Source organism: Microtus pennsylvanicus, chromosome X (assembly GCF_037038515.1).
Source record: "Microtus pennsylvanicus isolate mMicPen1 chromosome X, mMicPen1.hap1, whole genome shotgun sequence".
NCBI lineage: Eukaryota > Metazoa > Chordata > Mammalia > Rodentia > Cricetidae > Microtus > Microtus pennsylvanicus.
The window spans coordinates 119,388,989-119,406,764 of record NC_134601.1 but is presented as its reverse complement, the minus strand read 5'-3'; positions in this window follow the sequence as shown (position 1 = coordinate 119,406,764).

Below are 17,776 nucleotides of genomic sequence, written 5' to 3'. Positions count from 1 at the left end.
CAGAGTCCTATCCTTTGTATGTGCACTGAACTGTGTTTACTATTAGAAAAATGAATTTCTGAAAGTACCACCCTTTTCTGGACTTGAGGTCAGGAAAGCCAAACACCTTGCTCCAAACCACAGGCCAACTTTAATTCCTCCCAGATCCTCTAGGCTTTTCAAAGGGGCTGCAATAGTTCCAACCAGTGTTCTCTTTACTAAGATCAGCTACTTTTGTGTGTTCGCCCAGGACAATGGTAGCTTGTGTATGATTCGTGAATCATTACCTAGAAGCTGGTTGAAATTAAGATTTGCACACCCTATTTCAGGCCTTTGTTTCCAAATTGGCATGTTAATAGATCACTAAGAAATTTTGTTCTTCGTGATCCCAGAGAATGATCTGTGATAGCTATATTTTAAGTTTGTAATGAGTGAATTTACGGAATGTATAACATGCAAAACACTAAATAGCAAGCATCAGCTAGCAAAACAGCATTAAATGGATGTATAAAACATCCAGTAGAGACAACTGAATTGGGCCAAATGAGGGAGCAAACAAAATGTAACACCACCAAATCATGGATCAGAAATATCCAGTAGAAATTTATTGGAGAAACCCCATTGAGACAGTCAGCAGGAGTTCCCAAAAGAAAGAATCCCAGGCAGAAGAAAATGTCCCCTCAGATGAGGCTTCAAAATAAATGAATAGTGCCGCCTAAAGATAACATTATCAAATTGGGCGCTGGCAACATCCTGCAGAAACCAACTGGGGAAGCTGAGGGCGTCAGATGGAGTTCCTGATTGATTGCACTTTCTCTCCATGAACAAGCTTCCCATGGATAGATTTCTGGCTTCTCATTCACACCCTCATTCATGGCATAAAACGATACTGGCCTCTGTTGCTGGTTCACCTTTTAACTGTTCTCAAAAACACAGTGGTTTTATTTTGAGACTGTATTACTCAACCCTCCTCCTGGCCACAGTGTTAGCAAAGGGGCAGCCCACACCTTGACAAGGGACTTTGGAGGACACTTTGAAATAAATGAACATGCTTGTGTTTGGAAATGGAGGGTGGCAGTTTCTTGGTGATTTCAAAGAGGACGTGACAATTAACAAATATAACGTAAGTTACAAGCTTCTCTAGATATTGAATTCATGACCACTGGGCAAAGACATCATTTACCATGGAGAAATCTGTGTTGGTATATCTGGTGTCTATTCACTCAACACTTCCCTTTCCTGTGGGATGTAAATGAGGTCAGCCTACAATGGCTATTGTCTACTGGACCCAAGTCACATTTTGCACTCAGAACCTAATTTTCCCTGATAGAAGCTAATTTAGTTATGTTATATGTCCAGCGTTCCCATGAGAATCTTCTGAGGAAACACTAATATAAACTGATATCTGGAGGCTGGAGAGATGGCCCTGTAGTTAAGAGCTCTTCTTGAGGGTGCAGGCTCTATCCCTAGCACCCACATTGTGGCTCATAGCCATCTGTAACTCCAGTTCCAGGGACTCCAACATGCTTTTCCGACCTCCACTAAGCATGCATGTATATGGTTTACATACATACATGCAGGTAAACGGCACATACAAGTAAAATCAAATAAATCTTAAAAATTAAACCTTTGAATCTGCTTATTTCATAGAAATAAGAGCTATCTGCCCATTTAATCCACCTCAAAGGAAGTACTGTTTTTCCGATTAGACACAGTCCCCTCAATTTTATTCGAGTTAGAAGAGACTGTGTCTGCCTGTTTACAAGCACATTTCCTGATACCAGGCAAGCCTCTGGTAGCACCTTTCCTACGGAGATGTGGCCAAACTCCAGACAGGACATTGACAAATTAAAGAAATGATTTCATCCAAGTCCATGCTGGTGAACCAATGAATTTATTGAGATTATGTACAGAAGTTTGAATGACTCAAACTCAGCTGTATCATTATAAGGCCCTGCTCCAGAATGAGTGACAGCCTCTTCAAAGCTGCACGGATGAAGTCTTGCCCTCAGTCACCAGTTCATCTCCTATATTCTCTTGAACCCTTCACGATCATATGCAGATGATGCAGATGGGAAAGCAGGTGAGAGTGGTAGATGGATGCTCAGGAGAGGGTCAGGGATTGCCCCTTTCCTCCTGTGGGGGAGTGCCAAGAGCCTCATTATTATTACCATAGATCTGCCACCATTACCATATTTTACTGCTGGACCAAGTTAGGCTGAAGGTCAGCAGAGGAATCTCAGCTTCATGATAGGCAATATTCCTATCAGGCCTGGAGGAAACAGCTCTGCTACATCTTTCTTTGCTGTCTCTGTGTAGCAGGAGGATACCATTCTGCTTTGACACGTTAAAAAAGGGAACTATCTCACAAGTCAAGAAATGAAACCAGTTGGGGCCTATCTGAATTCTGACAAGAAAACAAAGGCAACAAGTTCCTTATTGATCTACAGGTGTCAAAATGTCTTGAAACTTCATCCTTTTTGCATATTGTAAGAAAACGTAAAAGTTTCTCTCAATTCTTCAGGTACCCAATAACAAAATCCATTCCTACATTGATGCCTGGGCTGATTATATTCAAAATCAGTACCGCTGTTCCTTAAGATGCTTCACCACTTTTTGTCTTTGCATTCTAAAGGCTGTCAAGATTTCCTCCATCACCAAACCTCTAAAGTTTATCATCATCTTTGATTCCTTCCACTTTGATCACTCACATCAGTCAGTCCCCAGGTCTACAAATGTCCATCTAAAAATGTCTCAAACAAAAAGCCCATCTCTTAAGGACTCCATTCAGCAATGAGATGCTAGTCCAAAAGCCTAAGTGCTCCCTACAGTCTCAGCTTCTACATTTCTGCTTCTCTGTCATGCAGAAAGCAAAAGTTTGGGCCTCCAAAGCAGAGGTCTGGACAAGACTAGATAGCAAAGGCTCTTCTAGTTCCTGTGGCATGCCTAAGTTATTATCATTTTGCTCCCTACTTTTAAATATGCCTAGCCACATGTTAGCATCCCAGATGTGTTCCTTGTTCTGCCAAAACCCTCTCAAATAACTCCTAACAAGCTCTGATTTCTGACCTAGGACAGTTTACCCCTTCTTAGGCAATATGGTGTCCCCCAGTCCCTAGAGGTCACTATATAAATGCGTAGCATACTGTAGCACAGAACTTCTGAACTCAAGTGCTCCTCCTGCCCCAGTTTCCTGAGTAGCTGGTACTACAGGTGTGCCACCACTGTGCCTAGCTAGGCTCTTATTTCTATTTCCTCTTCACAGTATTTTCTATATCTTGTTTCATTTTAAACATCTGTATCATGGTGTTCTCACCACCACATTCAGTGATTAACTCCTTTTCCTAAAGCAAAGTTCACACAAGTAGATATTGACTCCCCACCACTCCCAACTTATCTCCTGCTCCCTTAAGCCTTCCCCTGTACCCAGAGTATCTATCTTAGTTAAGGTTCCTATTTCTGTGATAAAATCCCATGACCAAAACCAATTTGGGGAGGAAAGAGTTTATTTTATCTTTCACTTCTAGATCATAGCCCATCACTGTGGGAAGTCAGGGCAGGAACTCAAGCAGGGAAGACCCTGGAGGCAGGAACTGAATCAGAGACCGTGGTAGAGTTCTGCTTACTGGTTTGCTCCCCATGGCTTGTTTAGTCTACTTCCTTAAACAACTCGGGACTACCTGCCCAGAAGTGGTACCATCTTTCTTCCCATGGGCTGGGACAGCACACATCAACCATTAATCAAGAAAATGCCTTACAGAAGTACCTTTAGGTGATCTGATGGTGGCATTTTTTCAACTGAGGTTCCCTTTTCCAGATAATTATAGCTTGTATCAAGTTTTAACAACAAACAAACAAAATCAACCAGGACAACTGACTTTTTTTGTCAGTTTGACATATCAATACATTACTGTCAAACCATAACCCTTCCTTTCTTGTTCATCCCCAAGATGTCATATGAATATTAAAATCACATTATAAAACATTCCAAAGTCCCACAGCCTTTAAAACTCCAAACACTTTGAGATTCAGTCTCTTTAAAACATCGAAGGCTTTCGAAGTTAAAAAGCCTCCCTAAAATTCTAAAGTCTTTCTAAAATATTCAAAGTTTCTCTAAAATTTCAGTCTCTGTAAAATTCCCAAGTCTTTCTTAAATATCCAAAGTCTGTCTAAAAGTTCAAGGTCTCTGTTAAATTCCAAAGTCTCACTTTTGTGAGTATAGTAAAAAAAAAAATAGTGAGTCATATAACTTCTTACTCTAAGAGGAAAGAGCCTGGGCACAGTTAGATTCAAATCAAAGCAGAACTAATGTCCAACAGTGGAAAACTTAGTGTCAGACATCTGGAACTCACAAGCTTCGGGCCTTCAAGGGGATTTCTCCAGCTCTACTACCATTGCCGGCACACACAGGCAATCTCTAGGTTCAGGCCAGCTCCACTCCCCAGCTGCTTCCATCCCTAGCAATCATACAATGGTGCTACCATCTCTAAAATGCTGGGATCTCTGCTACAACTGAGCTACACCTTCATCAATAGTATCCCCTGGGCTCACTTCAGGGACTTCAACCCTGCCGCATGATGCCAGGCCTCAACTTCTCACCACAACCTGACCTCTCATGGCACCAAGCTTCATCTGCTTTCCATGACCCCTTAATAGCGTTTAAACCTGTATCACCTGAGAGACTATTACACATTACCAAGTGTGGCTTACAGTACAGGGTACAGCCTTGGTCCTCTCTGGACCACAGATTCTGTGTGCTGACTATGAGAAAATACTTTCCAGATTTGCCTCATGGATGGTCCCCCTCTCTCTCTTCTTCATTCCCCACTTTTATTGAAAATAGATTCTTTTCTTATACAGTATATTATATTTATAGTTTTCCCTCCCTCTACCCTTCCCAGTTCTTCCTAAAAGTAGAAGAGTCCCACCCGTTCTCACTGAGAAGTCCCATAAAAATAAGCTAATAACTGTTACAGAGGATCTGGTGCTGACTCATGTAGACCCTGCGCTTGCTGTTTCAGTATTCTGATGTCCTCCATTCCTTCTTGCTCTGGCAGTCCTTCCTCCTCCTCTTCTGCAGGATTCCCTGAGCTCTTAGGGGAGGAATTTTATGCGGACCACTCATTTAGACCCTCTCTTTCTCTGGTAATGTCTGGCTCTGGGTCTCTGCATCAGTTCCCATCTGCTGCTAGAGAAAACCTCTCTGATGATGGCTGCACAAGGCACTGGCATATGAGTATAGAAGAATCTAACTAGGTCTCATTTTATTGATAATCTTTTTCATATTTTTTAAAGACCAGTAGTCTTTGATTTTAGTCTCCCATTCTTAGATACCCAAGCAATGTCAGGATTCCCTCTCATGAAGTGGGCCTTAAAAAAATCAGACCTTGGTTGGCTACTCCCACAAGTTCCATGCATCATTGCCCTGGTATATGTTGCAGGCAGGACAGATTGTAGGTCAGAGGTTTTGTGGTTGGACTTGTGTTCATGTTTCTCATTTGGTAGCCTGCAGAGTACCTTCCTGCAACAACAAGACTAGAATGTAGGAGTGAGGGCTCCATGTAGGCACCAGCCTGGCTTGTTCATGTTCAATGAGTTGTGTGGACATTGTCCCCAGAAATGGGGCCCTATTGACAGTTTGCAGACACCAACACTTTGTCTTAGCAACAGACTGGATTGTTTGAAAATTTCAATGATTCCCCCACCCCATTGGCCAACAACCTAATTGAATGCAACCTAGTTCTGCCACTTGAAGCCTCCCTATCTCCCATTTCTAGGAATACTCATTACCATCACCTTTATATATTGGAAGAAGTTGTCACTGTACTGGGTTTACATATCAACACCCACAAATGCCCCACAATTTCAGCCATCTCTCACGACACTCTCTCCCTCCACTCCATCTCCCCCATTGATCTTCTCCCCAATGCTCCTGTCCCCGCCCTCTCCCAGTTCACCCATAAAATCTCTTCTATTTCCTCACTCCCAGGGAGATTAATGTGTCCCTCTGAGGCCCCTCTTCTTCACCTGACCTCTCTGGGTCCGTGGACTGTAGCTTGATAATCATTTACTTTACAGCTAATGTTCACTCATGAGTGAGTACATACCATATTTACCTTTCTGTGTTTGGGTTTCTTTACTCAGGATGATCTTTTCTAGTTCCATCCATTTGCCTGTAATGATATCATTGTTTTTAATAGCGGAGTAATATTCCATTGTGTAAATGTACCACATTTTCTTTATCCATTCTTAAATTGAGGGTTATCTATGTTGTTTCCAGGTTCTGCCTATTATGAACAAAGTTGCTATGAACATAGTTGAGCAAGTGCTTTGTGGTATAATTGAGCTTCCTTTGAGTATATGCCCAAGTGTGATTTAGCTGGGTCTATAGGGAGATTGGTGCCCAGATTTCTGAGAAACTACCCATATTGATTTTTAAAGTAACTACAAGTTTGCACTCCCACCATCAATGGAGAAGTGGTCCCCTTACTCCACATCCTCTCCAGTATAAGCTGCCATTAGTGTTTCTGATCTTAACCGTTCTGATAGGTGTAAGATGGAATCTCAAAGTCATTTTGATTTTCCTTTCCCTGATAGCTAAGGGTGTTGAAAAACTTGTTAAGTACACACTCTGCCATTTGAGATTCTTCTGTTAAGAATTCTCTCTATCCCATTTTTTCTTTTTTTTCACTGATTTTTTTATTTTTTCATTGATTTTTTATTGAGCTCTACATTTTTCTCTGCTTCTTTCCCTGCCTCTCCCCTCCCCTCAACCCTCTCCCAAGGTCCCCATGCTCCCAATTTAATCAGGAGATCCTGTAATGGGATTATTGTTTTTTTTGGTATCTGGTTTCTTGAGTTCTTTATATATTTTGGAGATTGGCCCTCTGTCAGATGCATAGTTAGTAAACATCTTTCCCATTCTGTAGAGTGCCACATTGTCTGAATGGTAGTGTCCTTTGCTATGCAGAACTTCTCAGTTTTATGAGGCCCCATGTATTAATTGTTGATCTTAGTGCCTGCACTAACAGTGTTTTTTCAACGTTGTCTTCTGTGCCAATGAGTTCAAGTCTATTCCTCCAATTTCTCTTCTATCAGGTTCAGTCTATCTGGTTTTATGTTGAGGTCTTTGATCCACTTAGAGTTGAGTTTTGAGCAAGGTGAACAGGATGGATCCATTTGTATTATTCTGTGTGAAGATACCCAGTTTGACCAGTTCCATTTGTTGAAGATGCTACATTTTTCTCTATGTGTGTTTCTGGCTTTTTTTTTAAATGAAAAATCAGGTATCCATATGAGTGTGGATTTATGTCTTGGTCTTCAGTTTGATTCCATTGTTCAATGTGTCTGTTTTTATGCCAGTATCACACAATATTTATTACTGTGCCTCCATAGTATAACTTGAAATCCAGAATGGTGAGACCTCTGGATGTTCTTTTATTGTTTAGGATTATTTCCTTTTCCTGGACTTTTTTGGTTTTACATATGAAGTTGAGAATTGTCCTGTCAAGGTCTGTAAAGAACTGTTTTGGAACTTTTATTACGATTCCACTGAACATGTAGATTGCTTTTGGTAGGATGGCCCTTTTTACTATGTTAATCTCACCAATCCATTGGCATGGGGAAATCTTTCCATATTCTGGCATTTTATTCAATTTCTTTCTTCAAAGACTTGAAGTTTTATCACACAAGTTTTTCACTTGTTTAGTTAAAGTTACCCCAAGATATTTTATATTATTTGTGGCTATTGGTATGAGAGTTATTTCCTTGATTTTTTTTTCCTCAGACAATTTGTCATTTGTATATAGGAGGGCTGCTGACTTTTGTGAGTTAATCTTGTATCCAGCTACTTTACTAGAAGTGTTTATCAGCTGTAAGAGTTCCCTGGTGGAATTTTTAGGGTCACTTATATATATTACCATATTTTCTACCATAAAACATACTTGAACTTTTTTCTTTTCAATTTTTATACCCTTAATCTCCTTCAATTGTCTTATTGCTCTATCTAGAACTTCAAGTACTATATTGAATAAGTATGGAGAGAGTGGACAGCCTTGTCTTGTTCCGGATTTTAGTGCAACTGCCTTGAGTTTCTCTCCATTTAATTTGACATTGGCTATAGCCTTGCAGTCAACTGTCTTTATTAATTTTAGGTATATATCTTGTACCCCTAATTTCTCCAATATTTTTATCATGAAGTGTGTTGGATTCATTAAAAGCCTTTTAAGCATTTTATGAGATGATCATGTTTTTTTCTCTAAGTTTGTTAATGTGGTGGATTATAGATCTTCATATATTGAAACATCCCCGCATCTCTGGGATGAACCCTTACTTGATTATGGTGGATGAATTTTGGATGTGTTATTGGGTTTGGTTTGAGTGTGTTTTATTGAGTAATTTTGCATCAATGTTCCTGAGGGATATTGGTCTGTAATTCTCTTTTTTTGTGTTTGGGTCTTTATGGGGTTTAGATATTAGGGTAACTGTGACCTCATAAAACAAATTGGGCAATGTTCTTTCTGTTTCTATCCTGTGAAATGATTTGAGAACTATTGGCATTAAATGTTCTTTTATTTTTATTTATTTATGTATTTATTTACTTATTTTTGGTTTTTCGAGACAGGGTTTCTCTGTGGCTTTGGAGCCTGTCCTGGAACTAGCTCTGTAGACCAGGCTGGTCTCGAACTCACAGAGATCCGCCTGCCTCTGCCTCCCAGTGCTGGGATTAAAGGTGTGCGCCACCATTGCACTGTTCTTTTAAAGTCTGGTAGAATTCTGTTGCTAAACCATCTGGCCCTGGGTTTTTGTTGCTGTCGTTTTAGGAGACTTTTAATGATTGTTTAAATGATTGTTTATATTTCACTAGGCATTATAGGTCTTATCTGACCTTGATTTAATTTTTGTAAATGATATGTATCTTGAAAAATATACATTTCTTTCAGATTTTCCAATTTAGTGAAGTAAAGGTTTCTAAGTATGTTCTTATGATTTTCTGGGTTTCCTATATGCCACTTTTTTTCTGATTTTGTTACCTTGTTTATTCTCTCTCTACTTTTTATTTAGTTTGGATATGGTTTTGTCTGTCTTGTTGATTTTCCTGAAAAACAAACTTAGTTTCATTGATTTTTGTACTGTTTTTGTTTTGTTGTTATTGTTTCTACTTTATTGATTTCAGCCCTGAGTTTGAATATTTCTTGCCATCTACTCCATTTGAGTGTGATTTCTTCTTTTGTTCTAGAATTTTCAAGTGTGTTGTTAAATTGCTTGTGTGAGAGTTCTCCAATTTTTTTAACGCAGACTTTTTTTTTCAAACTTGACTCTTAGAATTGTCTTTATTTTATCCCATTCCTTTGGGTACATTTTATATTTATTTTCATTCAATTCTAGGAAATCTTTAATTTCTGTCTTGACCCAATTTTTATTCAGTGGATAACCATTCAGTTTCCATGGGTTTGTAAGCTTCCCATTGTTTCTGTCATTGTTGATATCCAGCTCTAACCTGTAGTGATCTGAGAGGATACAGGGTACTATGTCAATTTTCTCATATCTGTTGAGATTTGCTTTGTGTATGATTATGTGGTCAATTTTGGAGAAAGTTCCATGAGGTGCAGAGAATAGGGTACATTCTTTTGTGTTTGGGTAAAATGTTCTGTAATTATCTGTTAGGTCCATTTGGTTTATAATGTCTGTTAGCTCCAGCATTTCATACCCTGCTTTGAATTCTGTTTACTTGTATAAATGCTGCTCTTTCCCACTAGAACATGGATTGGAAGACATTTTCTATAAAGTGTCAGATAATCAATACTTTAGACATTACAGGACATAGAGTTTTTGTGGTGACCACTCAACTATACCATAGCAGAATGAAGGCAGTCTTAGATAAAATGGAAATAATTGAGAGTGGCTTTGCCTCATAAACTAGTATTTGCAAAACTAAGATGTGCCCTGAAACTCCTAGTTTGCTGATCCCTGCATGATGCTAACACAACTACTTGGGGGTCATGGACCTACTCTTTATACCTCACCTCAATCCCTAGTATCTATTACGGGGCCTGAACTAATGAACATAAAGTTTCTTTTTCTGGAACTCTGTCTAGTCAGTTTCTCACTACCTTAGCCTAGAGCACAAGCAGCCAAAGTGAAACAGAAAGAGTCAAAGTTCATTCATTAGTCCTGCATTTTAAGCAAATACAAGTATCTACCTAATAACTTCCAATAAAACTGACAAGCACCTAGTCCTCACCAGTGAACTTCTCCCCATGCCAGAGTGAATTTTCCAGCAGTCCATGGATTCCCATCTACTGTGCTATGGGCTACTGAGTGTCTTGAGAAGGTTAATGAGATACAAATGATTGGACAAAAGCTAGTGTGTTAGAAACAGCTGTCCAATTTGCAAAAGCAGATTGTAGGCAAGCACACTGCCTGGAAGCCCCAAATAAAGCTTAAATAACTCATCATCATAAAGCATGCACATGCATCACACACACACATACCACACACACCATACACACACCATACACACACCACACATGGCACACACACATACACACACACCACACATACATACACACACAATACACATCACACACAAATACATACACATCACACATACACCACACACACATATGCACACACCACACACACATGCACACACCACACACACATACACACATCACACACACATACCACACACCACCTACACACACACCACACACACCCCACACACATACCACACACACCGCACACATACCACCCCCACAACACACCACAATCACATACCATACCCCCCCCCCACATATGCAGATACCACACACACCGCCACCACCACCCCCAACATACAGCCACTCAAGACAAGAGAGAAAGAAAACAGATCTATCTTGCCCATAACTACAGACAGTTCAACATTTTGAGAGCTCTTTAATATAGATTACCATAGGTGATCAAACTTGTCAAAGAGATTTGTCTTCATTATGGACGAATACTCTAGACAAAGCCCATGATAAAACCAAATAAATTTCCTTGATAATAGTTCACAAGTATTGTTTATTTGTAGTAAAGTACTTCTACGTTGTCCCACCCAGTCTAGCTCAAGACACACTTAGGTGTGTTCATTTACACTTCTTTGCTGTGCTTTACAACTTGTATCTCAGGTGATAGCAAGAAAGACCTTGTAAACAAACTACTTGGTTTGGCCTCTGTAGGCAGAGTGATGAGAATGTCAAAAGAAAAGAAAGGTACAAGTAAGGAAGAGAAGGAGCTGATGTTCAATGACCAGAGGACCATTGGCATGTGTGAGGTCATCTGAAAAAGACTCATAAAAGCAGGTGGATCTTGGACTGGATGGATGGTTCATCCAGTAAAGTGCCTGCCATGTCAGTATGAGGGACTGAGTTAGGGTCCCCCGTGCCTACACAACGCACCAGCTGCTGGGATGCGTGTATTCAACCCCAGCACTTGGCAAGATGCTGGAGCCACGTGGCTCCCTGGAACTCACTGGTTAGCCAGTCTAACTGACTTGGTGAGCTCCAGGTCCAGAGAGAAATCCTGTCTCAAAAACGAAAGTGGGGGGCCAGTGAGACGGCTCTTTGGCAAAGGCACTTGCTGCCAAAACTAACAACCTGAGTTCAGGACCTACAAGGTAGGTTGTCTGGTAGGCTGTCCTGTGACTTAAACAAACACAAATACACACACACAAAAATCAATAAACACAACAAAAATTTAAAAATGGTGGAGAGTGACTAAGGAAGACCCCCCAGTATCAGCATCTATCTAGCCTACATACATGCTTACACACACACACACACACACACACACATATATATATATATGCACTCACATGAATATGTACACACACACAATGCACGCAAAATCATGTGGCCCTAGTAGTTTCGTGAAGGAAGTCAAGTTATTAGAATGGAAAGTCACAATATATGTCTAGCTGAAAGCGAGAAGGACTAGATGGGCTGGCTTTATTATTAATAGTGCATCACCTGCCCAAGTCCCCCTACCTTGAGCTAACTTCTTGGGCAAGGAACTATTCTCTACAAGGTTTCTAGTAGGGAAACTGCGTTGGTGACATTTCCTGGGAAGAAAGGCTTTAGTCAATGAAACGGGAGTCAAAATATGAAATCCCATGTAGAAAAAGTGGAAAGTTCCATCTGAGAACATAAAGGGTTCCACAGATACCATTATGACTGCTCTCTGACCCTGAAGGCAGCAGGCAGATCTGTAAGGCTGAGCAACCCCACAGTCATGCTTTGGAGACCTCAGGACCATGAGAGGCTTATTCTGAGGAGGGTCAACTCAAATCAGCGATGGATAGACTGTGAGACTCTCATGTCTTTGGAGGTGGTTGTACTAGAGGAAGAATGAGAGAAGGACCATTCCAGAACAAGATCTTGCTCTGGGCTTCAGTCCTTGGAGTCTAGAATGAGTATGACTGCATTTGGCTCATCCCGAATCCAAGTCAGTCATCCCAGGATGGGACCTGGATCAGGGATACTCTTGGGTCTACTGAAGGCAGAGTCTCAAGACTAGTAAGGTGCCGAACTGAGAAAAGTTGGGGAAGAATAAGAAAAACACTCACATTGACAGGAACAGAGAAAGCACCACAAACTTCTAAGTTACTCCTTAGCCCTGCTCCTAGTTATCCTTGTCCCTTCTGTAACCTAGGAGGCACACCTAGAATCATCAGGTTAAGGAGACCCTTATTTTTTCTAGGAAGGTGTTGAGAAATGGAAGACTCTGGCCTAGCAGTGCTGACCCTAGTACTGCAGACAGTAGAGATCCAGGAGTTAAAGTCTAAACCAGTATCCTGAGTAGTATGAAGGAACTGCCACCATCAGCAGCGAGGGCCACGCATTTCCAGGCCCTTTCTCTTAGTCCTGCTAGTACAACTCAGGATCCCCTCCTTTCTGCCTGGGAGAGGTCCTAAGAAAGGGAATGACTCTACCAAAGGAAGTGGCCCTGCTTTCACTGAAGGAAGAAATTTAAGTCTTAAAAGAAGTCCTACTATGAAATGAGATTCTCAAAAAAGGAAGCAACCAAGATACAGAGTCCCAGATGGGAGGAGCCAGATGTAATGTACCTTGAATTACCTATTTACAGAGGCAGAGAAGACTGATATTGGTGGTCTCACTTTAGAAGAGAGACATTCTAGACTTGGAATTGGAGGATAACAGAATCCTACTTCTGTTGGCACCATGCAGCCCCACCCAGTTTGGGTACCTCAATTTTTGCCTTAGGAATTATAGGAAGGTAAGGTTTTGTTTTCTTTGAGAGACATGACTTTCAATCAGTAGAACTGAAGGACTGGCCCTTGAAACAAGGACTAGTAGACAAGAGGCCTGTTTTTTTTCAGAGGTTGAAATGCATTTTTTCCTTTTTTTCCTTTTTTATTGATTTTTTATTGAGCTCTACAATTTTCTCTGCTGAGGCCTTTTTTTATGTAACCAAGAAGACCCCATAAAGTCCTACCCTGGTATTAGCACCAGGCAACACACAACACAGCTACTGAACATCCTTCTGTGTGGATACCATCAGGAAGGGGAGCACCTTAATATTAATTTTATTTTATGTGTATAAATGTTTTACTTGCACTGTTTTATGTATATAGGTTTTTTGACTGCTTGTATGTATGTGCACTATGTGCATGCCTGGTGCTAATGAAGACCAGAAGATGTTACTGGATCCCCTGGAACTGGAGTTACAGACACTTGTGAGCTGCCATATGGATCCTAAGACTTAAACCTGGGTCCTCTGGAAGAACAAGTGTTTTTAACCACTGAGCCATCTCTCCAGCTTTAAGAGGAAGACCTTGAACTATATGTAGCAATCCTGGTTCTACTGAAAAGGACAGGGGTCCTACTTGAAATCTTGGGAGCGTCTGAATGACAGTGAATGAATCTCTTCTCCAAAATATCTGATCAGAATTCTTCCACTTTTGTCAGCCCAGGAATTCCAGGAGGGGATATGTGGTTTTTCCAAACATCCCCTCTAGAGATTTAGCAAAGTCTAACGTGCTACTTTAGTAAAGGAAGACATCTTGGTGCTAAGATCGACATATGAAGAGCTTCACAGGTCCCTCTCCTTTGCTGGGACTCTTAGAAGAACCAGGAACCACCTGACAGGGATATGAGTCTCTATGTAAGCTGTGTAGATCTGTGCTTTCCAGAGGTGAGGGCCTTGATCTGATTGGTCTAGCTATAGGTCATTCAATAGACAGTAACACTTCAGGTCTTGTCACCTGAGGACTTTGGATGTGAACTGATTGTCCACATGTAATCAGAGACAGCCTGATTGGTCCAACCTTGAGGAAAACTTCCAGTCTAGCCTGGTAAGACCTGTGATCATGAACAGATCATCCACACAACCCTACCACTGCTGGCCCTCAAAGACATGACCTTTGCCCCTCCTCTAACCATCACCCATGCCCCTGTAGCTTGCTCCCTAACATGATGGTTCTCAACCTTCTTAACACTGCCACCGACCCTTTAATATAGTTCTCATGTTGTGGTGACCCCCAATCATAAAATTATTGTCATTGCTACTTCTTAACTGTTTTTCTGCTACTGTTGTGAATTGTAATGTAAACATCTGTATTTTTCAATGGTCTTAGGTGACCCCCTGCAAAGAGGGGGGACTACAATTGCCTTATGATTTAAGGGATACATATTAGAAACACTTGTACAACTTGGATGTAGGGATAAGTTATAGTTATAGTTTTCCTTAGTTATGATAAAGATTATTGTAACTTTTACTTGATAACTGTTTCGTTATATGTAATTTTGCTATGTTAAAGTTAAAGCCTTTTTTTTTGTTTAAACTGAAAAAGGGGAAATGATGGAGGAAGGTCATTGGTTAAATAAAAAGAAACTGCTTGGCCCTCGTTGGTTAGAAGATAGGTGGGAGGAGTAAACAGAACAGAACGCTGGGAGGAAGAGGAAGTGAGCTCAGACTCCACAGCTCTTCTCTCGGGAGCAGACGCCTCAGAGAGACACCATGCTCCCAGCTCCCAGGCAGACGCACGCGATGAAGCTCCGACCCAGGATGGACATAGGCTAGAATCTTCCCGGTAAGCGCACCTAGGGGCGCTACACAGATGATTAGAAATGGGCTAAATTAATATGTGAGAATTAGCCTAGAAGAGGTTAGATAGAAATGGGCCAAGCAGTGATTAAATGAATACAGTTTGTGTGTTGTTATTTCGGGCATAAGCTAGCCAGGCAGCTGGGGTGCTGGGGACACAGCCCCGCCGCCGCCCTTATTACTACACTTGGATATAGAGACAATTGAATCTGCATATTCACAGTCTGTCAGAATTGGCCCTTCTTTAATTTCAGAAAAAGTCAAAGCTATTAAGTACAGGTGCTTAACAGGTTGGACCAAGAGTAGCTCTGAAGACCTTGGACACTGTGAGAATTGTCCATGCCATATTAGCGGGCGGGGGGGAGAGAGCTGCTTATAGAAGAATTCAAATAGATCCATACTGATCACCTTGCACAAAACTCAATCCAAATGGATCAGAGACCTCAACGTAAAACAAGATACACTGAACCAGACAGAAGAGAAAGTGGGACATAGCCTTGAACTCGTTGATGTAGGAAGTGAATGTGCAGATCTGGTCTTTGGCCTTGAACTTGAGGAACTCAACTCTGAGGGTGATTTGTTATAGCCTTGTTGCCAAGTTGTCCCTTCCGAATGATGGAACTCCGAGTGAAAACTGGCATGTTCCCAGGAATGGCCTCTCCTATGTCTGATCTTAATGAATGATGACAGTGTCACCAAGGCAAAATGTAAAAATTCCTTAATATAATGGGAATATATGATGGTGAAGAGCACTTCCTCTTTGGGGATGCTGGGAAGCTCATCACTGAAGACTTCGTGTGCCTAGAGTACTAAAAGTACCACACAGTCCAACTCTGATCCTCTACAGCAGTGCTTCTCAATCTTCCTGATGATGTGACCCTTTCATACAGTTCCCCATATTGTGGTGACCTCCGGCCATAAAATTATTTTTGTTGTTACTTCATGACTGTTATCCTGTTACTGTTATGAATCATAATGTAAATAGTTTTGGAGATGGAAGTTTGCCAAAAGGACCGCAACCCGCATGCTGAGAACCACTGATCCACATAGTATGCATTCATGTTGGGTCATGTGAAAACGAGCAAGCTGCAAGTCTGGGCACTTGTGGCCAAGAGCAGTGGTACTGTTCCCACTGGCTTCCCATCCCAGTATGAGGAGGCTCTGTGAGATGCAGAAAGGTGAGTTTGAGCCAGTGTTGAGCCAGGAATGGCACTACCACCTGTGTCGGGGACACATTTGACACCTTGTCAGAGATTTAGGGAACATAAGGACTTGTATTCACTTTGAGACTGAAAGAGGCCATCCGTTTTCTCCATAGTGGGAAGCATTGTGGGGTGAGAGAAACCACAATGTTTGCCTTTTCTGTGCTCTTGTTCAGAAATAACCTGGAGATTTATCTTTTTTTCCTGGCTGACATTGTTTTCCTTTCGAAAAGAGTTGATTTCTATTCCAAATCTAAGTCTATGAATGTCATAGATGAGTTATTTTCATTTACCACATTTACTGTTTTGTTTACAAATTCAGAGTTTTTGCTTTTTTATTGTTATCCAATACAACAAAAACACAGCCGTGGAGTATGACTTTACTTATAAAATGTGGAAGAATCCCAGTATGAAAGGGTTGGGATCATGAAACGTGAAGAAAAAAATGGAAGGTGGCCAATTTCTGGGTTTTCTCATTCCTGTTCATTTCTCAGTCAAATTAAAAGCTACATGTCTGGATTTGCTTCGCTCATTTGAGAACACTTGAGAAAACAAGTCAGAAATGAGAACTGGTATTCACTCTCAGTGACGCATTTGCTCACTGAAAAGAATCTCACTAGTTTTAGAGATATTTAGACACAGAATCTTACCTAAGCCCATTTGGGAGCCCAGGAACACCTATCACATAAGAAACATGGTGATCTTTTGTGTAAAACCTAGGCCCAGTAGCTGGGAGATACGGGGACAGTAGTGGTTCCTTATCAAAGCAGCCCAGTCTCTGGGGAAAGGCAAGTAGGCACAAGGAGAAACAACTAGTCTCAGTGGGTAGGGATTTTATTTTATCATTTTTATTTATTTGTTCATGCTGGGATTTAATCCAGCAATTCATGCATGCTAGGCAAGCATTGTGCCCCCTAAGCCATGTCCTTGAGCCAGGGAGGGAAGTTTAAGCTATCTTGAAATAGGAGCTACAGGAGATGGGTGTACAGGAACCAGACTCTCAGATAATTGGTGTGAAAATGAAGAAATTACATCTGCATCAGAGAACTGCTCCTAATACTTCTTAGGAATGTGGCAAACCAGAGAGAGCTCCCACATGTAGAGGAATCAGAAGGACTCTGTTTCTGTGCAGGTGAACAGGGCACACTAAAGGTATCATGTACACTCTATGTTAGGGAGTTCTGAGAAGGGAAAACTTGCCCCATGTGGGATGCCCAACTCACCACTGGATGTCTTTCTTTTTCCTGTGCTAAAGGAACTTGATTGCCCCATTAAAAGGCAATGTAGTATAGGTATATGGCATCTATGGTAAACTCTAAGCAAGGTCTAAATTTTTGGTGATGATTTAAAGGAAAAAAGAGAAATAGATAAAATACAGGAGAACTAAGAGGGAGGAAAGTTGTTGGTCTTTTGCAAAACACATTCATGGTACAGTCACCCAAGGAAGCCTTCACCACACCCACATAAAACGACTGATAAACTAATGGGGAATTATCAGTTAATTTAAA